At 31.2% G+C, this 27,584-nt stretch overlaps 1 protein-coding gene across 1 annotated transcript in view; it reads right to left on the bottom strand.

The window, feature by feature from the left end:
* LOC115885527 (peptidyl-prolyl cis-trans isomerase CYP95-like) overlaps positions 1–27,584 on the bottom strand; it is a 541,467-nt gene that overhangs the window by 452,532 nt on the left and 61,351 nt on the right. The window lies entirely within an intron of this gene.

Below are 27,584 nucleotides of genomic sequence, written 5' to 3'. Positions count from 1 at the left end.
TCACCAATATCTTATATTATGTGGAAGGAAAAATTGAATAATATAAAGCTATTTTTCTTGGTCTAGCGAGATACTTTGAAAAAATAAAAGTTTCGTACCTATCCGAACTTTCTTTTTCGTAGACATAATGGGTATCACCCTTGTTTATGCCTCTGGCGAACAAATCGCAAAGCTTTAAAAGAATGAAGCATGTGATTAGGGGCGGAGTCAAAAATATCGATTATTTGCGGTATTTCCCTCAGAGTAATGTAATAATATAGCTCGGATTTTTGCGAACTATAATAGGGCTCAGCTGATTAAGAAATTTAAACAAAACTATTATTTCATTGTTGATTTTCGATTATTTTTACTGTTATTTTAAGGATTCTAAACCGTATTTAACAAAGAAATAACAATTTTCAATATGTTGGTACATTAATGCTAATTACTGGTAATTATTAATATTTAAAAAAAGTTACATACACTTACTTTATTTCGATTTGATCCAGGGCTATAACATTTTATTTCATTCTTTCATCATTTTATTCTAAATTGAGGTTTTACGAATTTAAGATAATTTTTTTTTGAAAACAAAACATTTATACATTCTTGATTAATTTTTTTCTTAATTAAAAATAAAACTTGGCATTTGTTTCAATAATATTATTTGACATTTAAAGAAATATTATGTACTTAATACACCATTTAAATCTTTATTACACGAAATAAATCTTTCTTAGCGTAAAACATGGTCAGAGTCAAGTTTGCTTTAACTTTGTACCATATGAAAAAAAAACGGCATCCAGTTGGCAGGGAAATGACGATCGACGACATTTCCCACATAAATTTACATATAAAATGACAGCGACCTTAATTTCATAGCCATCGCTGACTCCGTTTATTTTCGATCAAGAATTATAAAAACTGAAAATATCATTATGTTTTAACTCACAAAGCCCGTTAAACCATAAAACTTTCTAGTATATTGTTTTATTAGGAGTAAAAATGACACTTTTCGTGGCGTGACTGTAGGTTTGACATACAGCCGAAGCACAAAAGTCATTTTTACTCCGAATAGAACATGCTAGTTTTTTCAAACGCCACAAATAATGTTTTAAACAATTTCAAACGTTCCAAATAATATAAAAATATTTAAAACTCATACCTTGTAAGTAATTATCATGATACAAAAATAACAAGGTATGATATTGCGCAGGTTGGTCACCACGTCACAGGTGATAAACGGCAATATTGGTCGGCAAGCTCCACGCGCCAATTTCAAATTTTCAAACAGATGACACATAATAAATGTGTATAATGTGTCATAACTTTTCAAATGTCCAGCTCGATGATTTTACATAACTTTAGGGGTTATTTAATTCTTCCCTATTTTAGGTCTTTTTTTATTAGTGGCAATTGAACAATACGGATATTTTGTTGTATGGCATATGACGTCACAGGCGATATGCGCAAACTGAACGAAATTGGAGACGCTATCGACCATACCTTGTTTTCAAGTTTTCTTTGTACCATGAGTAATTATATATCGAGAAACTATGGTTACGGCTCGTTGAATTTGAGACTTATGTCATTTTAATAATATATTTTCATACTTTTATGCTTAGGCGTAAAGTGCTTTACTTTTATGCCTAGGCGTTAAAATGACTTTTTTATATTGTCAATCACGTCGCAAAAATTAATACTTTTGTGACGTTTGAAAAAAAAATAATATTTTGAAACTAACTGGTATATTTTTCTGCCACAACAAAGTTATTATACAGTGATAAATGATAAGATCATATTGAAATACGCTACTGGGTAAAAAAAATTGGCTAAATTTTATCAATAATACTCCATTTCAAAAGTTATTTTCCAAAATAATTAATATTTTTTAATAATTGATTGCAATTAATATTATTTGACTAGTTTAATTTGATTAATTAATAAGACTAGATTAATTTCATTTAAAATAAATTTGATCAGATTTTTTTCGTATATTCAACTACCAGAAAAGTAGAAGGAAGATTATAATGTATCTATCACAATATTTAAAAGAACTACTACAATAATTATTAGAAGAAAAACAAAAAGAAAAAAATACCCAAATACCTTCACCTTCTACTCAACTACAAAATAAATGAATATAATCTCTTACAAGAACACTACACAAACTACTTCTTGTATTCTACACTAAACAAATTATCAAACTTATTAATTAATCAAACATAAAGAAAAATTAACCAAATTACCCCTTCACCTACTACTTAACTTCAAAATATTCTTCTGGTAGTCTACACTAAACATTATAATCAAACTTAATAAATTAATCTAATTTTACATTACAACTACAAAGAAACAAGAAAATATTTTAAAACTACAAGAAATAAAACTTCGATACGTGCGGCCAGTATAATAGATCAAGCGGACAAAGGATATAAAATACTTTAAAATGTGCATTCAGAAAGATAAAATATCTCGAAAATTATCTAAACAAATATTTTTTTTTATCAGTGAAAAACATCGACCTCGTCGGCCTTGCGGAATTTGTCGGGTATTTACAATGGTTGAATTGTATAATTACCAACTTTTATAGCACATCTAATAGACAAAAAGTATCTGGTCGATTAGTAACCAATTGGCACAGTCCGAAAATTATCGATTTTTATTTTCTCTGTTTTTATTGGCCGCTTCAAAATTCAGGGTAACAAAAAATATTTTTCTCTAGTAAAAGACTGTGAAATACGCCCCGCCATCTGGTGCTTTACATCCATAAACGTCTTAGGTTGAGCTACTTTAAAAATTCATATACAAGGGTATCACTAAATAAACCATCAATAAAATTAATGTTAGGCAAGAAAACTTTTGTTATTTGCTGAATTATTTCACCTAAATGCAATGTGTGTGAGTATCAACGAGATTGTAATGTAATATTTTCTAATGAATCCTTTTGTTTTTGTTCATCATTTCGAACACTATCAATGCTTTGAGGTTGTTATCGAACAAAATCCATGTCATCCAGCTCTGTCTTTCTTTAATAATATTTGTCTCTTTTATTGAATGTCAGATCTATGTTTGATCTGGTCGATAAATAAACGGAATTTAATAGATCAAATAGTTTATATATTTCAATTTAATAGATAATTAATTAATTAAAATAAATTTAATTAACTTCTCTAAAAAATATTTATTTAAAACTCGAAAGTAAAAGTTATCAAAATAGGAAGATTATCACTTCAATTCTAGATTTTATTTTAAAATTTATCAAGCATCATGTAGAATAAATAATATACTTTTTTGTTATGCCCTTTTTAAATATATAACATAGTTTTAAATACAGTTTCACATCACATCGTATTTTTTCTAAAACATTTTAAAAGTTTCATTAAAGTTTGAAACTAAACATTTCTGACTATTATTCAAAGTTGGAACTCTAGTTATACTTTCAAGAGCCACCAGGTGCTCTGACGAACAAAAATCTATAATTTAGACTGAAACTTCATCGTTTAATGCCTCTGGAAGCTGCAATTATTTATCATTGAGATTTAACATAATAACTCTAATATTTCTGATTAAACATAATAAAGACCTATTTGTTCGTAAATATAAAATATTTTTGGGATACTAACTAAATACGTATACATAGTACATCTTCCTAAATTCCTTCCTGCTCGGCTTCGTCGATAAAATGGTTCCATGTACCTTGTAAAAAACTGATAACAGACATCACAGGCATAAATAGCCTTATACAGGGTTATTAAAATTGGTTTCATTAAAACTAGATTTTGTATTCTTACGTATCTACATTAATATGTTCTATATTCTATCTATTAATTTGAAGCAGGGCTGTTGTAAGAGATAAAACATAAGACATAAAAATATCTCGAACTCAAAGTAAGATTTCTTCAGTTTGCTTTTACTTACTTGTATGTAGTATTTTTTGTATAAATAGTACTTGTAGATGGATAGAAATAGTGGCGATAAAAGTTAAGTACTTAGACACGATTCTCAATTAACAAAGATTTTCACTCTTTTTATACTCCTCGTAATTAATTAAGGTTAAAAATGCCGGAGGAAGGAATAAAACTTGAAATAAATATTCTCAAACATGGAGAGGTATTTTGAAAGGAAAACTTACACGTTTCAAAGCATTTTTGAATATACCTACGAATCAAACTAAGTATTGTCCAATTGAAGCACGTTGAAAAAGCATTAAAGATCAATATGAGTTAGATACTTGTCAATCACGGTTGGATTATTTAGATGCAGTCACAGTAAAAAATTGTGAACAAATTGAATATGACTATTTTGAAACAAAAGCAGAAGTTAACGAATTTATAATTCAAACAACCGAACATTCTAACACGGAGATTTCAAGTCCTAGTTATATTTTTCAAACAATTCAACCTCAAATTAAGTTAGGAAAACTACCACATTTAGGATTATTGTCTTCACATGGAAATACACCGTGGTCCTCGGCCATATCATGGTCAATGGCCTACCGAATTACCGAGTGTCTAAATCGACTCTTACTCACGAGATATCCGATCTCATCCGGCCTCAAACCGGCGCGGCGTGAATGGACAGTATGTGTCAATATATTTTACACTCTTGCCTTTGGACAACAGCACGATACAGAGTTTCGATCCGGTCACCCGTCCATCCACTAGTATCACCTTACGTCGCATAACTTCGGTGCTCTAACGGAAACCGGTGTTTCGACGTAGCTGGGCCGTTGCCCCCCAAGGGACTTAAGATCCACATCAGTCTCCAATCTTCTTTTTTGCAAAGGAAATGAACACTACAATAAAATCTGTGAGGAAGTAGAAAAATCAGGCCAGCTATGACGTATCTTACGTAAAAAGAATGTGCGGCTAGATTCTAGTAAACAGGAAATCTACAAACGTTCATTCGTGCCAAGGAAGGTAGTTCATCTGAATGGACTATCCAGTTCCCAACAACCTCAGCGGGAGAAGAGTCCTTGTTCAGTGGCACTATTATCACTCCAGAGAACAAGACTGCTTCCAGGGTGGACATGGGAAGAGGCGTCGCCATATGTAAAGATCAGTGGCAGGCTCAAGCATATATTATTATAATTCATGGTGTACAAGGTGTTCCACTAAGAATAACTCTCGGCTGTATCTCGGAAAGTATTAGCCGTAGGGCCTGCGGAAAAAAAAAATTTCTAACTAAAGAAGCTATGAGAAATTGCTGGAAATTATATTCAAATTTGTAAAACGGCCGCTAAAAGACGCACTGCTATGGCAAATAAGAAAAGGCAATTTTTCAAAATTCTGCCTAGATAAGGGGTACTATATATAATAGCGTCATAATCTTAAGCAAATTTCGGATTTTTTTTTGTTATGTTACGTTTTTCGTCGGTTCCGTGTGGATAGAAAGTCACAATTTATTTAACACTAATTAACAACAATAATAACGATAAAAGACTTATAGAACTATTTACAAACGATTTATTTAAATAAATTCTTATATTTTGAACTTAGCGCGTCAACTTTACTCGTCTATTTATAACTGCCCTCTCTAGGCCACAGCCGCCGGCTTTTATACCTACAGCTAAAGATTTCTAGAATAGTCCATAGATATCGTTAGGTGCATAGAGAAGGTTTCGAATGTTCTCGTATGTACTACTCCATTCCAGTGGGACTCGATTCTTCTCGAACGAATGAATCATTACGGTGTCTATTCTTTAATGCGATGTTAAGGTCATCTGAGGGCGGGACATATAGTTAGGTTAGGTCGAGTCCACACGGGTCCGCAACAGTTAGAACCATTTTCCCCTGTCTGCTAAAATAAAGTGATGGGGGAAGATTAGATCTGTTTTTATTTAAATGATAACCAAATAACTCCGGACTAGATGATCGGAATACGACAAGTGAGGGCTCATTTAATACTGTATAAATTAATTACATATATACAATAATAATATGCATTTAACAGTAGACGCTGTCTTGCAATTTAACAAACAATGCGAAATTTTTCAAAAAATTTCCTAAAGAGGAATAAAAGTTAAAGAAGTCAGTGACAACCGCATCTTGATATCTCTTTTCAATCCGACTATATTAGAAAAAATATAATAAATATAAATATGCCCTTAACTACCTTATTTTTATAACGCGGTATCATTAGCCCTCTAGAATATGAACATTTTAGTAAAAATTAAATAGAAACGATTAATTTATTCTAATATCGATAATATACCAGATGTATTAATATCTAATAATTCAGATGCCAATGGCCGAACGAGAAACGATGCCTCGATGAAGTTACAGTAGCTATGTTAAAAACTTTTGAAGAAATATCTTATAAAATAGTAGTTCAGTCTTATAAAAAAGTAGTTCAAAAGCTCGTTTTGTAAGATATTTTGGCATATTTTGGCAAGTTTTTAAAGGATTATAAAAAACTTGGTGATATATGAATTAAAATAATAAAGGCACGTCGGCTTATGACTAGTTTTCTTTTTTCTATAATATTTGTGGTTCTACAAACGACCGATTTAAATAAAACAGAATTCTTAGTGACGCCCAAAATGTTCAAATTGTCGCCCATCATTCTCAATGCATGACCGTAATCTTAGTCTGGTTGACATTACGGCAGCTTCCACTTCTGCCCAGGGAATGTGGCGGCTGCTTTTCATAATGCGTTCGATTATGTTTTCCCTGGTTCTAGGCCTAGTGGCAAAAACAAAAAGTGGGGAAGCTCTTTTAACCTTGTTAAAGACATGTTAAATCAGGGGGAGAATAGAAAATATCGTATTCATTAAAATATTTTTTAGATATTAACCTATTTCATATTATGTAATACTTTGCAGAACTATGGAAATATACTTCCCCTTCTTACCCATCTTGCAGGGAGCGAATCGTCAAGAAATTGACGCACTGCGAAATGTGCAAGCCATCCGTCGTCGTGCTGAATATCATATTCCTCTGAATATCGAGAGGCACATCTTCAGTTTGGTATTTAAAAAAATTAAATAATTTGCACCAGTAAGGGGCCGTTGAAAATAAAAGGACCAAATATTCGTCCGTCGAGAATGTCGCACCATGTTTCACGCTCCATCTTCCCTGATATTGCACTTCACCCATCCAATGGGGATTGTCCCGCGCCCAATAGTGCATGTTGTGGAGGTTAACTCCGCCCGAGGGGTGTCTCACTTGGGTAAAAAATGTACATGTACTGCCAAAATATCATATTTCTACCAAGCGACTGCCAATCACAGCCCTATGATTGCCATGTAATTATTATAGGTTACTGCCGTAAGACTGCCAATGACTGCCAGCGACTGCCAAGAAAATGTACATGTAATTCCAGTAGTGAGACACCCCTCGACTTCGCTTTAACTATGAAATCTTGACTAATCAGTCTATAATATTTTCTCTTTTTAAGTAGATCCCTATCTTTTGGATCCCTTCAGAGATCATATTAAAGAGCCACTGGCAATAATCCAGCCTTCGATCATATTCGTGCTGAGTCAATGCATGGCGGAGAACAATATGGTAGGGATGTAGCCTAAAAAATAAAATATTATAAAATTTGAGTTAAAAGTGATATGATTGGTCTTCTGAGAACAACAGTGTTGTATTAATATTATGAATTATTAAGAGTTTTGGGATATATTGTTATAAATTACTTACTTTTCTTCTTTCAAAATCCTATTCACAGTAGTCCGAGCAATGTCCAAGTCTCTGGAAATTACCCTGATACTAACTTGAGGATCAAACTCTATTTTTGCCAAAACATTTATCCTGTTTTCTTCAGTTCGACCTGTGCGTCGTCTTCGATATAGAGGGCGATGAATACTTCCCGTGTTTCGAAATCGGCGAGCCAAACGACTAAATATTCTACTGTCGATATGTCGCCTTTCAAGGTATCGCCCTGCACGAACCCTTGCAGCAATTAATTCATTGCCCAAACAGTCAAAACAGCTTCTTCAAGTAAGAGAGGCATTTTGAAAAAACTACATAACATTTGACGCGTCATGTTGTAACGTTTTTAGTTCGTTACATGTATGTTTTATATATAATCGTGTATATAATATATGATGTCTGGCCTATCATCACCGGATTCCGTATCGTTCAGGCCTGACAATTTATTTGGCACGCTTGGCGTAATTTTTACGTTACCTAGTCGCCAACCCTGCTATCGTTTCACTGTTTTGTGGAGGCGCGCTGTCAAGATCCTTGTTATCTGTCAAGGCGGCTCTCCGCGCTTAACCTCACTTTTGTTCACCTGGCTTTTAGAAGTGGTAATAATTTAAATCTTGCTGCAAAATCTGAATTAGCTGCCATTTCGAAATTACAGGGTAGAGTTTTGGATTGACCCACCTTAACTCGTATTTGTATTTTGCTGACACGTTGGTGTACTTTTGCTGTTGTCCTCCAGACTGTTAAATGGAAGAAAGGACAGTTCTTTTGTTTATTATTGAGCCCTCGGAAGTAATTCGAGGGTCTTATGGACGTACATTATCTTATGGACGTACATTGTCTTACGGACGGACTGTGTCCAAGGTATGGGCAGGTGTCCCATATATATGTATTGATTCCAAGGTTCGGGCATTATCCAAGGTCCTAGTAGTGTTCCAAGGTACGGGTAGTGTCCCCATATTGCCACAGTATGGATGTAGCGTAAGCCCCATGCTGCTTCGTTCCCATCCATAAGCTAGTTAGTAGTTACGGCTGTTCCAATTCATGGTGTCCTCATTCTGGCCCCTTTTGTTGTATTGGATGGCCGAGTACAGAGATGCGAGACCACCTCACGCTGTTACTGTTTGAAGCAAGATTACATAAAGAACAGGTAATTGTAGATTTAAGTTCTAGTTTTACATTTAACATTTAAAACATTTTCAGTCTTAAGCAATAACGTACATTATTTTAAGTAATATCGTACAGACTATGTTTAGTGGTTAGATTGTTAAGAACATTCATGTCGATTTAATATTTAAAATATGATTTAGATCTTAGGTTTCATTACATTACGTCTTGTAATGGTATTACTTTCATAGATATTTAGTACAACTCTTAACACCATTTTTTTTGACATATAACCACTATATATTTATTAGAACTCTACAATGTCATGTACCAGCAAAGAACATCATGAATAAATATAGTCATTAGTTTTAAGTAATATACAACTGTGTTTTCTTTCTCTGTACATGCCTGGCGCCCAATATCTGTATTTTTTTGTTTATTGTTATTGATTGGTTTTCTCTCTAGTGAAATACCTTATCCACGACTGCTCTCAGATGAAAAGCTGCCGTTCGCAGTGGTAATGTTTTATAAAAAACGTTACAATGTTGCAAAGCCCGCCTTATCCATTTAAAAAAAAATGGCCCAATGATATACATTAATAATAGGCCCTGAAATCTATATAAAGATAGTCCCAAACTGCAACAGAATAAGTCGCCTATTCCTATATAAAATTCAGTACAAATTACGTTACTGCAGCAAAATCCGTCTTATCCATTTATATTTGCTTTTTATTGTCATCATTGTTGCAAATCCCGCATTTTTCCATAGGCTTTTTACGCAAATATAGTATTACTACTGACGTTTTATCCATTTCAAATCCTAACCTAATTTTAATAAAATAGCATATCTAATAATTCCAGGATGCAAATATCTTGTTGTAGCAAAACCCGCAAAACAAAACGCACACAAAAAACGTGCTTAACCAAACCAAACCAAACCCGCGCAAAAAATTAATTTTTATTTCTACAACAACGAGATGTAAAACAATGATTTCACTTAATGGACACGTTTTTTTGGAAAATAACGCTTCAAACATTTGCTAAAACATTTTTTGCTTATTATCTCGAAACAATGTTTTTGGGATAAGGCGGGGTTTGCAACTTCACGCCCTCAATTACACACACAATCAACAAATTACAACAAACATCAAATTATAAAAACATTGCTAAAACTATAAAAATGTTGATCTAATAACACTAACTTTTAAACAATTATTTCAAAAGCAATTTTTTCCAAAGCCTACCACGACTTCGTTGAGGGGCGTCGTTTCTCGTTCACTGTCATTTACATCTTAATTATTAGATATTAATACATCTGGTATTATGGTATTCTGGAATACTATCGATATCGGAAGAAATTAATCTTTTTTATTTTATTTTTTATTAAAATATTCATAATCTAGAGGGGCTTACTAATACCGTGTTATAAAAATAAGGTAGTTAAGGACATATTTTTTCGTATTTGATTATACTTTTCTATTCTTACCCCCTTTTTCATGGTTTTAAGAGTTTTACAAAAAGTTACTAGTACTTTAGTAGGTACTTTTAGTTTCAAAATCTCTTATAAAATACCGTTGTTCTTTATTTTATCGGAACACCTCACCCATTGTCTAAAAAACTTTTCCTGGTAGCAGGAAGGTTATCGGGAAGGCGCTATTATGACGAGGAGTTTCCGAACAATCAACAGAAACATGTTTGTCTTAATTATCCAATTCTACTTTAAAACAATATTCAACAGGATTAAAGCTGTGATGGTAATTTTGGATGTCAAATAAGCTAGATCATTTTGTGCTTCCGGTGCCTAATGTCTTGGAATTTCCAACCTGTCAATTTAATAATGATGTTTCTTATAATATCCTTAATTATTAATAACTTTAATGACAGGCACTGACATGTCTTCTGTTTCTCGAATCAAAAGGTTTTTTAAGGGTATATTGGTATTAAAATCTCCAAAGCCGAGGTTCACTTGGGACTCTCGTGTTTTCTTACCTAATAGAAAGAAAGAAACTTGTAGTCCTAATAGTATTAGCAACGTGTCATCAAATTCAGATTTGAAATTCCAGGCTGAAAATTTGAATAATTAAAACATTTAGACTAAAATAAAATCTACAAAACTGAAAAAACATCAGCCTTATTTCAATCTACTATTTTTAAGGATGGTACCAAAAACCTGTGTGTCAAGCGTGTTATAAATATACTTAGAGATAATTACAGATTTGAGTCAATCTATATAATACATAACAACTGCTATCTCAAGGACTCCTCACCATGGGTAGATGGATTAAAAATGTATTGAAAGAAATCGGTTAATTAATCAATTTAAACTCTACAATACTCGCCATGCAGCTACATCATCACCTGATTAAGCAGGGATTAGTTAGGGCAACATTCGTTTCGCTGCAGACTGATCAAAGAATTACAAAGACATTTTCACAATTTTATAACAGACCCTTAATTGACAATGAACAATTTGGCCACTGTGTTTTGCCCCAGAGGTTAAATCTTCAATATTATAGTTACCTTGTTAATGTTTTTTAGGCTTAAGTGTTACTATAGGATGCATTTTCTTTCCTAGTTTATCTGTTATTACTTTTTTCCTATTGGTTAATGTAAGAAATATTTTTCAAAATTATAAATTTAAAATTTGAAGAAATAAGCCTATACCTATGTATTTAAACATCAACAGGCTATTATGATACGAGGCCGGAATATAATATCGTAAGGTCAAACAAATTACTTTAAGTGATGTTCGATCTGGATTATATGTAGGCCTCGTCGAAATAAATAAGTCCCTAACATACCCTATAATTCATACTTGAATTATTTCCGATACATTGCAACAAGAATTTTAAACAGGCAGAATATGGAGCGGGCTTACTTCTTTCGTCTGTAAATTGAGACACAACTTAAAATAAAGATTATTGTTATTATTATTAGATGAAGTAAATTATTGACACTGAGTCCTGATAAAGTCATATTACTCACTTCTAACTAATGACACTCTGTCAGAACGTTAACGATTAAATAGATGTGTCCATGAAAAAATAGTATATTGTAGTACTTTTCGTGGCGAGGCTGTACGTTTGACATTACAGGCGATCTACAAAAAGTCATTTTTACTTCGAATAGAACATGCTATTTTTTTCAAACGTCAAGAAATAATTTTTCAAACAATTTTGAACGTTCCAAATAATATAATAGGCCAACCAAAATAGAGAGTTCACACAAAAGTGTTGGAAAGCTAATTATAGTCTTGATTTGTTCAGTTGACATGAAAGATAAGTATCCTAATTTTGCACGGTTGCTCGACCGCCCACCGCTCGACTCAGGAGGACCAAAAAATAGTAAAATTTTTGGACTCTGTTCAGATTTTCGCCTATAATTCCGAAACGATGCTTTCTAGCCAATATTTCACTATTACAAAAATTAAAGATCACTAAATACCTTTTAAATACTACTGAAGTGGTGAAGGTGACGTGTGTCCGAAAGAAAACGTCATAGGTAAATTTATTTGCTGGTTTAGAATCGCTCAGAAAATTGTCAGTGGACTCTAAACCGTTGAGTTATAACAGTCAAAATCTTTCTCTCGGACAACACCTGCGCCTTTGCCTGGAAACCTCCAAGGCAGCAGATTGCCACAGAAGAATAAAAGTTTTTCTCTTAGTAAACCAATGCATATCTTAGCTACGGTATGTTAACATATTTTGTTATGAAATGAAACGATATGTTAACATATTTTGATCGCTCTTCTGTAAAATAAAATGTTTGTTCTAAAAAAATATAAATCATGTGATATAACAAATATTATATAAATCGCATTGCCATTTCACTAATCACACTATTTCTCAACTAAAATTTACCAAGTTAGATACAAAGCTAATAGCTTAAAAGTTAAATAGCTTTATTTGCGAAATGACCCTAATGTAGGAAGAATGCCTATTCTTACAAAGCAATCACACAATAATAATTATCTTTTTACTTTATTATTCTATTCTTCATATCAAAATAAACAAACATAATATACAGAAATAATATAAAGAACTAAATAAATACAAAATGTAATTAAAACATTAGAAAGCAAAAGATGAAAACTTAGGACTTCAAGTCAGATAGAGGAAAGAGACCAGATAGAGAATATTTACCAAAGAAAATACCTATATGTCAGAAAAGGGAAAGGGCTGAAATATATTTACACCTAACAACAAAATCCAACAAACACGATTTTATCCTAACGGATAAAGTGCGTTAGAAAAATGCTCGTCCCTATTTTTTGGCATTTCAGGTGACAAACTGCGTTTTTGTATAACACTGACAAGAATAATGTATATTACACTTTTAGACGAGCTATATACAAAGCTCTGGCAGTATAGAGATCGATAATACCAGGAATTAATTCTTTCTCTACCGGATAAATTTCTGACAAAATTGATTTAGTAAACTAGATTGATGTTAACATAACAATATCTGAAGAATGGATAGAAAAGTTGCATGAAAATATCTCTCTAATATATTACACTTTTAGACGAGCTATATACAAAGCTCTGGCAGTATAGAGATCGATAATACCAGGAATTAATTCTTTCTCTACCGGATAAATTTCTGACAAAATTGATTTAGTAAACTAGATTGATGTTAACATAACAATAACTGAAGAATGGATAGAAAAGTTGCATGAAAATATCTCTCTAATACGATACACGTTCTCTGAATACAGTTATCATTTTAAAAATAGAATTGTTAAAAGTAACGAGTATTCCATTTTCTTTGAAAATACACGTGTCTACGGAAATTTCCGCAGAGAATTTCCTTACAATAACTCTATAAATTAAGTCTCAAAACTTATATTTACTTAGTTTTACAAGGTGTACCATTTTGGTGGAAATCATACGGTATATCCGTTATTAGTGAAGAAGGTTGCAGTTTTCAAAAATCTATATATGACAAAAGTGACAAGCTATGAAGTTGTGGATGAAATACTAATATCTACTTTGGCGAAGGAAGAAAATTCAGAAAACAACAGCTACACAGCAAAGAAAAAGGTGAAGAAAAATTTTAAGATACAAAGACTGGATAATGTCATATCTGAAAATAAGAAACTGTTGGAGTTGACTGAAAGCCAGGCTCATAATACTAAAAAGTTTCGCGCAAAAATTAAAGTTGTACAAGAGAGTGGTGGTAGCGAAAGAAGCAATTACAAGCCTTACAAGATTTAGTGGATCAGGATAGCTATTTTATTTGGCTTTCAAGAATATAATATTTGTTTTTTAGTATATTTTCTGTTATATAATATGTTTGTATTTTAAGTATAGTATAATCTATTTAGTTTAGTTTATATAAAAAAAGTTTTGTTATGGTATAGTTTATTTTGTTTTAAATAAAATATATTTGTTTTTTAGTGTAGTTTCTGTTTTAGAATATATCCGTTTATTTTTACTAATAATTCGTAAAATCGAAGAATAACAAAAAACATATTTTTTCATGTCCTCTCTTTCTCTAGATATAAATACAATGTTATTATTTTTTAATCTTTATAAACTATTGTAATTTTAAATAAATTATCATCGGCCCTTTGCAAAATAATTTAAAGACTATAACAATACGTATTGTTATAATACTCTATTATTTTTATCTGAATAAAAATCAATTATTCTGGGTGAAAGCAAGTTCATTTACCAGTCGAGCAACCTTCGCTGAAAATAGAGAAGTCAGGTATTTTCCAGTGCATTTACTGACATTCCAATTATCTCCTTCCTATTAAAGGGCGGAAAGTTCACAATACTCTTTGCATGGATATTTGCCAGGGCGGGAAATATTCGGTCGGTTTGAGCTCTTCCTAATAGACAAATTCATGACGCGCACTTTCAAATGCAATCTTTATGGTAATTTTTCATGCATATACGCTGGCACTACATTTCTGCAGACCGAACCGCTTTTATTTGTAACGATACACGTTCTCTGAATACAGTTATCATTTTAAAAATAAAATTATTATAAGTAACGAGTATTCCATTTTCTTTGAAAATACACGTGTCTACGGAAATATCCGCAGAGAATTTCCTTACAATAACTCTATAAATTAAGTCTCAAAACTTATATTTACTTAGTTTTACAAGGTGTACCATTTTGGTGGAAATCATACGGTATATCCGTTATTAGTGAAGAAGGTTGCAGTTTTCAAAAATCTGTCCCACTTTGTCAAACGATAGATGATATAAACAAAATTTTCATAGCCTGTGCTACATTCCAAACGCTACTCTGTTTTATAATAAAGTTACGTCGGTATTTTTTACATTTATACCACACTTAAATTTCGGAACGCTCTGCATCGAAAATGTTTAATTGGATCGTACCTTGGTGAATCGACGAGACGGAAACGTCAAAATCGTCACCCCGGGTTCGGCGGTTTTCGAGGTCACTGCGCCATTTTTAAAATTAAATTTATTTGACTGGTATTTTTCACAATATGGGAAAGGTTTTGTTGTCTCTTAGATGGGTGAAGGTCCCGAAGCTTTTGATTGTTAAGATTTTGAAGGATTTGTATTTTTTTTCTTAATTTTTCTTTCGTGGATCTTGTAAATGATTCCATTAAAATTTAAATATTTATTACTCGAGTATAACCCAGACCATCTCTAAAGTATTCTTTTATATACAGGGTGGTCCGAACTGTTTTCCGAAAACTTTAACAGCATATTGTGCAGGTAAAAATAAGTAAAAAATTTCGTGTAAATGTATGCCCTGAAATGATTAGTTTTGGAGATACAGGTTGTAGTTTCAATTTTATTTCAATTTTTTCCAAATAATTTCTGAAGTCACGTCAATATTTGGATGAAAATTGGTGTCTGGGAGTTCTTTGACATGAGAAATTTGATTTTGATGTCAATATGGCTCCTACTTGTAGAGGGTGTCAGCTACATATTTTATAACTGGTTTGAAGAGTAATAACTTTTCGTCCGTACCTGTATAAAACTAGCGAGTTAAAAAATGTACATTTACGACGTTTTTTATGTAAAAAAGGTCTCTTGTTAAAAATCGCTACGAGTAATGGTTCTCGAGATATTTGGAATCGAAATTACCAATACCTGTCATCACTAACATAAATTAAACATGTTGACTAAATAGTTATTAGACTGAAATCATAAATATGAAATGTTTTGTGACAAAAATTCAAAAGAAACTGTTTTATCATCATTTTATTGAAGAAAAATTTATGATTACTTTAAAAAAATAAAAAGTTCCCAAATTTCTCATTTCAGTCAAATAACTATCTGCTCAACATGTTTATTTTTAGTCAATAATGACATGTATTGACTTTTTATTATTGTATTGACTATTATTGAGACATTTTTTACGTAGAAAATCACGGTAATGTATATTTTTCACTCAATAGTTTTATACAGGTATGAACAAAAAATTATTACTCTTCAAAACAATTAAAACACATGTAGGTGGCGCCTTCTACAAATAGGAGTCATATTGACATCAAAATCAAATTTCTCACGTTATAAAACTCCAAGACACCATTTTTCATCCAAATATTTACGTTAGTTCAGAAATTATTTGGAAAAAATTGAAAAAAAAAAAATGAAACTTCTACACCCTGTATCTCTGTACCTAAGCATTTTAGGACATACATTTATATGAACTTTTTACTTATTTTTATCAGTAAAATATGTTGCCGAAGTTTCCAGAATATAGTTCGGACCACCCTGTATAATTGTTTGAATAATATTTATATACTAGTTGAAGCCTGGCGCATCCGCCACGACATCGACAAAAATACTTTTTATTCTTTTTTAATTAAATGAAAAACAAAAAATCCGGCGACGACAGTTTTTAGAAGAGCCAATTAGCTATCTTTTAGTAAAAAAAGCAACTTTCTAGAGCAAATCGTTACTTCAGTAAAGACGACACAGATAAACATTAGCATTTCATATATGTCGATTATTTGTATTTAGGAACAATTCCAAATATTTTAGAAATTGTCAAATTCATGATATTAACCATAGATTCAAGAACGATTTTCAGCAACCAACACATCGTATTAACTTAACCTGTAACTCGCCAGATAGTATTGGATTAAAGATCTTTAATAGACCTTCAATGGAAATGAAAATGTGTACGTCATTAAATATTTTTAGAAGGAGATTAAAAGAATTTTTAGTTAATAAGGTCCTTTATATAGTTTAAGAGAATTTTTGATTGATGTCTTATATATTACTTTAGTTTTTAGGTAGGTATCTTATTTTATTTTTTTTTCTTACTAAATCATTTTCTACACAATTTTGTATTTTTTTGTAAATAAAGAATTATTTATAATTACTTTTCTCTCTATGACATCATCTATAATTGAGGTATCTATCTGCACTGATACATCGTAGATCTTCAGAAATAAAAATAGCTTAAACTATTGACTGTACTAAAAATATTTAAAAAATCCACTAAAAAGAATACCATTACATATATTCCTTAAAATGGATATAAATATTCTTTAGAAAAAATGATTTCTTACATTTTAATCCCATTGAAGAAAATAAAATAAATATAAAAAACATTAGACATTTTTATTCCTCACCTTTGCACAAACAAAAAATGCCCTCAACATAAAAAGCTCATCTTCTGGCTATTTCGATTTTCTTTATCGATTCTCCATACAAACCGTTTCTAACAATTGGATTTTCGGATACTTTTTTGTCTGTTTATTTTCCCGAATTTGAAAACCTCTTTCAGTTTTTTATCGAATGCGTATCGTGATAAATATAAACAGAATTAAATCCGTGACAATTTAAAATTCTTTCGAAAAAATATTCGGAAAAAAGTGTCTTCGGATAATAATACTACATTTTACACATCTATTATGATATTATAAAATTTTAAATCTCAAAGTGTCAAATAGTCAAATAACTAATAATAATATTTACTCCTAGTCAAGAGTTTGTTAAACATTCAAACTACCGGATTATTAAGTTTATTACGCTCTTGAATATAAACTTGAATTGATTAGGTTATTAACTATTATTCACTGATTATACCGATATTATAACTTTGAATATAACCATATATAAAAAAATTGTGCGTGCAACACGTGCGCATATTTGAAGTGAAACTTCTTACTAGTAGCTATTAAATTGAAGGATAAAATGAAGGTCATGTTTAAAAAAAGTGTAGTTTGAAATATTGAAAAGGTAATAAATTAAAAATTAACAAATAATTTGATTCACTTTTACAAAATTTGTATTAAAATGACTGTCTGTCCGTCTGTATTGTATAGTAAATATGTATAGTCTACCCAGTGATAGTCTATCCGATTTATGGTTAATAAAAGTTGTAAAAACTATTGTCTAGCATTGATTAATACAAGTTAGTATAGTTATATATACGAGTAGTTTTTGTCAGTGTTTCCTTTTTGCATACATATGTTTAATGATTGATGTTCAAAGATTTTACAGATATTTAGTGCCATTCCTGCAGGCTTACATATCGGAGATAGCAAAAAACTTAAATTTAAGAGTTATGAAGGTTCACCTGAACTGCCTATTTACTCATCCTGTACAAAACTTATTGTTATAGTAAGTTTTATTAATAATATTTGTATTAAATATATTCAATACCAACAAGCTAGTATGTATAATAATATACCCGGTGTGTCTCAAAAGAGGCTAACCCCTATAACTTTTTTTCTTTTTTACCGATAAAAATACGAAATTTGGTATGTTAGTATATGACATAAATTAGGATTGACTGACGTATTCAATTCTTTTTGGCCACTTCCTGTTTTACCGGCAATAACTACAACTTTTGATTTTTAAATAGTAAAAGTAGTTAGTGTAAACCTCGGTATTTTTTTACTTTATTCGATAGAAAATGACACTCTGAATAGAATTGATATATATATATATATATATATATATATATATATATATATATATATATATATATATATATATATATATATATATATATATATATATATATATATATATATATATATATATATATATATATATATATATATATATATATATATATATATATATATATATATATATCAACTTTTGACATTTTCGCTTAAAACAAAATTGTATTTCAAATTTCAATCTAGAGTGTCATGGATGTGTTAATAACACCAATTTTTAATCAAGTGCCTTGGAAAAATAGATTTGAATGTCTAATGTTTTTAGTGTCTTGTCATGGCCAGTTACACGATTCCCAAATCGTATTTTTAGTCACATCTGAATTTTTCCAAATGGAATGAGGGTGGCTCATTAGCATATTTGGAAAAAGGATTTTTTACGAACAATTTGGTATTTCGAGTCAAATTGTCGTTATGAATCGCATGTTCCAATTTTAAATAATCCATATTCGTCATATGATATGTCATTCTATTCAGAGTGTCATTTTTTATCGAACAAAGTAACAAAATACTGAGGGCGTGAATTTAAAATTGAAGTGAAATAAATGTAAACAAAATAATATCAAAAAAAAATTATTTTAAATCAACCTGGATATTTTAAGTTTTTTGAAAGATATTTCTCTTCCGATTTCAAATATATATATACAAAAAAATAATATCATAGCCTCTGTAGCTCCTATAATAAAAAAGTTAGGAATCTTGTTTAAGTGCAAACCTAAAGTATATACAAGGATGCATTTCAGGAAAATATTTTAACTTCTATAGGGTTACTCAAAAAAGTGTGAGTGGACCTGGATGTTTTTTTTTAAATGGTACACCCTGTGTATTATTGCATTTTTGGCTTCCTTTCAGATCACTTTACATAACCCTAAGGTATGAATAAATATATTTCGATAGTTTCAGAGATATTAAAAAATAAATCAAAAATATATATTTTTCAACCCTTCTTAAAAAAATTATTAAAAATATAAGAACTGTTCTGAAATCTAAACGATATTAGGTATTTACTTTAGATGGTCTGCTCTTACTTTGCTATAAATATGGTAATTGTAAAACATACAGGATGTTCAATATTCTACGCTAAACTTTCTAAAATATAAAATATTTTTTCTTTGTTTTTTTAAATGGAACACCCTGTATATTATTTTTTTATTAGATCGAGAGTTTAAAAATGAACATTTTCTCTATTTAGAGTATTTCAAAATTTTTAACGGTTTCGCAGATACACGCAGTATTATTTCATATGGCGCTTTCAATGCTAAAATACGAGAGATAAATTATTGGGTGGCTTTGACAAAAATTTACTGTGGAAAATGCCATATGAAATATAAAACCGCAAATATCTGCGAAACCGTTAAAAATTTTGAAATACTCTAAATAGAAAAAATGTTCATTTTTTAATTCTCCGTCTATTGAAAAAATAATATACAGGGTGTTCTATTTAAAAAAACGAAGAAAAATTAATTTGTATTTTAGAAAGTTTGGCGTACAATTTTGAACATCCTGTATAATTTACGATTTTCATATTTATAGCAAAGTAAGTACAGGCCATCTAAAGTAAATACCTAATATATAGTTTTGATTTCAGAACAGTTCCTGTATTTTTAATAATTTTTTTAAGAAGGGCTGAAAAAAATATATTTTTGATATATTTTTTAACATCTCTGAAACTATCAACATGTATTTATTCATATCTTAGGGTTATGTAAAGTGATCGGAAAGGAAGTCAAAAATGCAATAATATACAGGGGGTTCCATTTAAAAAATAACATCCAGGTGCACTCACACTTTTTTGAGCCACCCTATAGAGGTTAAAATATTTTCATGAAATACATCCTAGTATATACTTTAGGTTTGCACTTAAACAAAATTCTAAAGTTGTTTATTCTAGGAGTTACAGATGCCCGACGCACTATTGCCGGACCCTGTATATAGTTTGTCTATGTTAGCGTAAAACGTTGATTGTTGTTTGATTTCTTTGGGTTAAATCGCTATGTATTGCATGTACCTTCGAGATCATATAAATATACAAATTATCTATCTTTTGAGTGGTATATGATGTATTGATTAGACCAAAAGAATTATATATAAAATATATACATATTATTTTTTAATTTTAGTAAGTGTAAATAAAGGATATAGTAACTATAAAACTTATAGAATATTTAGAAAGTATATCTTTCATAATTCGTCCAATAAAGACCTTGAACAATAACGCCAGCCTAGTTTGTTTTTCAAAATCAATACTTTACTGATACCTAGTAAGGAGGATTTCATTTTTAGAGACAGCAATTATTATGATGTTCTATTAATACACACGAAGGTTGAATATAAAGCTTGAGCGATTCTAATACCATATTTATAAAGTAAAAATTTCCTTCACAGAGAAACTTATTCGAAAACATTTTGTTTGCACCCGTCTAAGAAGTTTGTCTCTGTAGAATTTTAATATATTTTAATAATTATTTGAAATTGCATATTTAATTAATTGCATGTTAATTATGATCTATTTTTAAATAAAAACAGATCTTAATTAAATTATAAAAATATAGAAATACTGCCCGTCAAATTAATGCCACAGCGATTTTTTTACTCATTTTCAACGAGTTGTAACTTTGAAAAAAATGGACCAATTTTGTTAATTTTTTTAGCATACTAAAGATCGTTTTTCGTAGATTGATCTAATTTTTCTAAATTTTGTATGAGATTTAGTTTTCTATGATCTACAGGGTGTGAAAAAAAGGAATGAAATTTTTGTGTTGCTGCCATTTTGCCAAAAAAAATAACTAGAATTGTAAGCTATATTAGCTAAGACTAATAAAAGCCTTCTAATATATTTACTGTTGTAACATTTTATTTTTGTTTCAGATTCAGCATTCTCAAAGAAAGAAGAAAAAGTTACTAGAAGTATGTATTATACTTTTAAAGGACACCAGTATTTCTAGTGCTCATTGCACATGCATCAGAATTGCACAGGTTTATCAGAAGTCTGCAGTCACGTAGCAACACTGCTGTTTTATTTACATGTCCGTCCAAATATGAGGCTTCAGATTTGTCGTGTACCGAAAAACTTTCAATGTGGCCGGTACCTCCCATGAGAAACGTGCAGATGCTAAGAGTATGTGACATCGATTGGACAAAATCTAGTGAGGCAAAGTGTCTTTCTCGGCATGTAGTTTCAAAATTATATATTCATAGTAATGTTTCAAAAAATTGGCATATGCTCAGTGATTTCTCGTGTTATGGAACCCTTTGCCCCCAAAATTGAATCAGAGAGTCGTGAAATTTTATCACCTACTCTGGACTACCAATAATCCAGATACTGTTCCGATATGGTTGGAAAATCATATGAGGTTTTCAATGCTTCCAAAACTTTGAAAATGTCCTTGTCTGAGGAACAAATAAAGATTATCGAAGCAGTTACTAGGGAGCAATACCTGGAGCAATATCAAAATACCACATAGTTTAAGCATAGAACAGGAAGAATAACAGCTTCAAAATTTAATGCAGTAGGTAAAACTAAGAGAAGCCATCATTGACAGTAATGTGTATGATATCCACAAAAGGTGGTTTTTAAGACAAAACAACCCACATACGGAATTAAAAATGAAAAGACTGCTCTTAGTGAATACCGGCAACATATTTCTGTCCAACATACTAGTTTTGAACTAACAACCACAGGGTTTATAATTTCAAGTAAACATCCAGAACTAGGTGCATCTCCAAATGTTTTAGTGTCGTGTGAATGTTGTGGTTTAGATTGTGTAGAAATTAAATGTCCATATATGTTAATAGATAAGTTAAATATGAAGAATTTGTGTCGAAAAAGCATACATGTTTAACTGGTAGTAATGTCCGATATTTTTTGGACCGCAGTCCTATTACTACCAAGTTCAATACCAAATGTTTGTAACAACACATACTGTGATTTTATTATTTGGCCAAAAAACATTTTATTGTGGAAAGGATTTTGTTAAATGAAAACTTCTCTGTTGATAATTTAAGCAAGTCATTACATTTTTATAATTATGTCATTAAACCAAAACTTTCCTCAAAATATTTCACAAATAAAGGAGAATGGGAAGGGCAATATTGTGGTGTCTATGTCAGACACCTGATGATGGTCGCGCAATGATCAAATGTGATAATGATAATTATTGTGACACACAATGGTTTCATTTTAAATGTACAAACATTTCGGTATTGCCGGAAACTTGGTTTTGTGATAATTACAGTTACGATCACAGTATATTTTTTAGTTGTTAAGATTACAATATTTTTAGTTAGTTTTAGAATTATTATAGTTCTATTTTTTAGTTGTAATTAATATTTTAATATATTAATTTAAAACTAATTTCTTTGTATTCTAGTCCTCTGTAACGTTAAGGATATATTTTCATTAATTATAAATAAAAGCCATCATTTAATTAAAATATATTTATTTTACAGTTGGGGGTTGGAGCCTTTGGTGTTACACAGTAAAATAAAACACTAAATCACCACAAATGACAGTTTTAATCACCTGCTGATGATGCTAACATGGTTAGCGAAACGCGCGTCCAGTGTAAAAGTTAAAGTGTTTTGGTGTATTGTGGTGGTTTAGTGTTTTATTTTAATATTTATTTTATAAAAAAAAGTCGTTTAATAAATATACCTATCCCTATTAATTACTTATTTTAATTTAAAGATATACATTATAAATAAAGATTAATTAATACTAAACATATTGAGTAACATATTTTAGATAAATTTCATTGTTAATAACTACATAATGGTCTACATAATGTTGTGTAACTTACATATTAGGTATTTCAGAAGGGCACATATATTTATAAATGCACTACATACTACCACCATTTTATCTAATACACTATACCCATTTCTCTGTTTTGATAACATGCTTATAAGAATTGTTTCATGAAAGACTTTAATTTTTTTTTAAAAAGACCTATAACCCTTTCCACGTGGATTCGTACAGTTCCAATGTTGCGTGTTTTTTCTACATCTGTGGAATGTAACTGTGTTGTGCCTCTCGTAATAGCCGGAATTTCCTGCCAAAATTATATATATATATATATATATATATATATATATATATATATATATATATATATATATATATATATATATATATATATATATATATATATATATATATATATATATATGATTTTGTATTCTATGGTGTAATTCTAATTAAAAAATTAATAGTCTGATGATGTTCCAGTCTCAGGTATGTAATTTAACCAGCAACTAGCAACATTACTAATATTTGAAGGTGTGTCAGTGTATACCTCAAAACAATCCAACATGGGAAAGTCCTTATACAGACATCAAGAGAATAAATGTTGTATGGTACAAAGAAAACAAGGTATGATATTGGTCACTACTTCACAGGTGATAACGGCACCATTGGTCGGCAAGCTCCGAGCTCCAATTTCAAATCGTCACACTGATGTAAACATGAAGCGATTTCAAATGTCAAGCTCAATAATTTCACATAACTTTTGAGGTTATGTCCTAATTTTTCCCTATTCTAGGTCTTTTTTATTAGTGGCAATTGAATAATATGAATATTTTTTTTGTATGGCGTATGACGTCACAGGTGATATGCGCAAACTGAACAAAATTGGAGCCGCTATCGATGATACCTTGTTTTCTTTGTATCATAATGATGTTGTGTACCGGATTCACAACACATCCATAGAAGTAAGATGAAAGTAGTTCGCCTGGACCGATTTACGAGATACCAGATAGGAAACCTATTAGCATGGCGACATCTTTCTGGGAAACTTAAAAGCCTATTTAAATAAACTTGTTCCACACCATTTAATGTAGGGTTTGCATTGCTTCTCAACAAAACAAAATTTATTAAAGGAGCATTAGCACTAGCCGAGTGGGTACAGGCAACCTCACCATTTTTCGTGTATTTGAATACGCGATAAGAAGAAATGCCAAACTTTTCTTTTGATCTAGATTTTGGATACGGATAAAAAAAACTTTTTAAATGATCAGTGTAGTTCAACACCATAGTGTGGGTAACAGGAATAACATGAAATTTACGTGAAGATGACTTGACAATTTCCATGTACTCTTGCGGTAAAAAAATGCGATCTATATAACGTTTTTTCTTTTCAATTATCCCCAAGAACCTGTCACAGAGTAAAAAATTATGCCCTGGTTCGGGAAAACGATGCATAATTACGTCAAACCTTTCTGTAAAACACAAAGTGGCTAAATATCGAACAAGGGCATGGTTTTTATTTTGGGCGCAACAGTTGTCACTAAATAAGTACAAAATCTTTATATCAGGCCCAAGTACGTTCACGATATAATATTGTAGAAAACTTACAACTTCGTTGGCTCCTTTTTTACAGGTACTTTCGTCATACATAAAAAAATGTCCCGTTTTGTTTTTCGCCGAGTGTATACAAAAATTTTGGACCCATAGTTGTCGCAAATAAAAGGCGTCCCCAGATGGCACCTTGGGAAGGGGCATGTTCTGCTGATAGTCGAAAGACAGAACTTCGACATGATCATTGTCTTCCGCTTCTTTCGATTTTTCTTTCAGTTCCTTGTAAAACCATTCGGACTTAAGAAGGTGTAGTTTTTTTTGGGTTTCGAAACTACTCTTTTGAAACTTACTCTTCTTCTGATTCTGCTCCCTGAACCTTGTTTTCCAATATGTCAGATTTTTTGCACGTATCTTTTCTCGGACGGCCAAAACTCATATTGAAATTTTCGCGAAAATAACGACCATAAAAATCATAAGAAACTGTAGGTTTAAATGGTAGATTTTCTTGTTTTTGCTTGTAAATTTCTGGTTCAAATTTCTTAAGATATAGATCGTACATAATCTTAAGATTCAAATCAGGAGACAAATACTGCCTACAGCTTCTTGTTCGAGAATAATGCGATATTTGCTTAGGAAAGCTTTCGATATGCTCACGAACTTGATTTCTCACAGGTTCCGGAATTATATTCTTTCTATTAACGTGTTTACCTCGTTTGTCCTGGACGGGGGTTACACTGAGTGTTAGGTGATTTGCAATACGTTCTAAGCGCTTCTTTCCGATTCCATGAATTAAACATAGAGCTTGCTTACAGACTGGTAACTCGAATGCACCCTTTCTCAACTGAAACAATATTAGATGTTGGCCACCCCTTACGGACATAACATTACGTATTGTCACCGAACATGTACCAAATTTTATTGAAATCGGTTAACTTCAAACTCGATTGCAAGATTTATACCGGAGAGACAGACACGAAAGTGGGTTAATAAAAACGTGGTAAAAATTAGTATTTTAAGTAGCTTACCCTATACTTGTAGCTGCAATTTCGTTGTGAATTGACAACATTTTTACGACGTCTTTTAATCGTGTTAACAGTTATTAAACTTGAGAGGTATGAATCTTGTTTTTCTTGATCTGCAAGAGCATTGAATGCCGTAAATATTTCGTTTTTTTCATCAGGGAAACCTTTTTTAAACACTCTTTTTCACATTTACAGTCAGTGCCTTGTTTGCGTTCCAGTACCATTTGTCCAGTAGACATGGACTTATAACTTTCTCCTCTGGCCCGTTGAACTTTTTGTACACTCCTTTTAAAACTTTTCACATTACGTTTTCTTTTTCTACTACCTGCTTTCATTGTTTCATTTTCTTCTAGAGGTTCTACGGTTTCTTTCACAGAAGAGAACCCTAGCGAGGATGGCTGGTATTCACTGCCCGAACTCTGAAATGGCTCACTCTCCTTTGCCTCACTTTCAGTTTCATTATTGCCACTTAGTCCTGCACATTCACCACGTTTATCCATAATAATTCAATAATAGCCTGACTTGCGGACAAAACAAACATACCCTACTACGCGCAATACCGTCTGACTTCGCTGGAAAAACAAAACTAAACGACAATGACAATAGACCGTTGCACTACGCACTACGCACTTTGCGTCATTTTTTACTGCTGCAGGAGCGGGATATGTTTGGCGTGTTTTAAAAGTACAATCATTGCACCACCGATAAAGACGATGTTCTGCTACCTATAGGCATAATAATCTCATTTTTCAAAATTTTGCACATATCCCCTGCACCAGAGTCTTCAATTACGAAACAATATTCCACGTTATTTAATAGTAAAGTTAGTATAAACTACCAACTACAACCTACCACTTTTGTCTAAAATTTCAACAGAAATTTAACTTAGTTCTGATGAAAATTGTGTAACAAAATATACTAAAATCCACAAAGTTCTACAATTATGGTCATATAGTATGTAAAAATTTTAGCCACACACTTTCTATTTAACATTTTCAACAAATTTGCATCATATTATTTCTAGGGTGGGTATATTTATTTCACTTAAGCATTTGTGGTCGCTTTAATAGCGGAGGGAAATACTATAAGGATTAAGTCGGAGACAGTAGATTTTTAGTGAGGCTATATTATTCGGTTTCACTTATGACATTCGCGGAAACTGTGATACTTAATAAAATTTGACATTAGTTTTCAAGTTAGTATTTATAGATGTATAAAATGAGATTATATCAAGTCTGGAAATTATAAAATTTTCGTTTAACATCTCAAAACCAAAACTTTATAATTCGGAAATTGTTGAATTTAGGTACATAATCATAATACACATAAGTAGATAATATATGAGAGACCCTCCTCCTCATTATACTCCTCCTCCTCCTCCCCCCACTACTAATTCTACCCTTTCCCCTACTCCTTTTTATTTCCAATATATTTTGTTATTTATTCTTAAGATTTTCGTTTATATCTAGTTTCAACATCAGTAAGAATAATATCTAGTATAATAATTTAAAAATTGATTTAAAATGAGTGATTTAGTAGAATTTCCATTGCAATTATCAGATCAATCTGTTCTTAGTGCTCAACGTCAATCTTTTAGTGTGTTAGACTCTCCTC

Source organism: Sitophilus oryzae, unplaced genomic scaffold, assembly GCF_002938485.1.
Source record: "Sitophilus oryzae breed Bouriz unplaced genomic scaffold, Soryzae_2.0 scaffold_395_pilon_pilon, whole genome shotgun sequence".
NCBI lineage: Eukaryota > Metazoa > Arthropoda > Insecta > Coleoptera > Curculionidae > Sitophilus > Sitophilus oryzae.
Note: the sequence above shows the minus strand (reverse complement) of the source record. Positions and strands in the feature narration are given on the sequence as shown.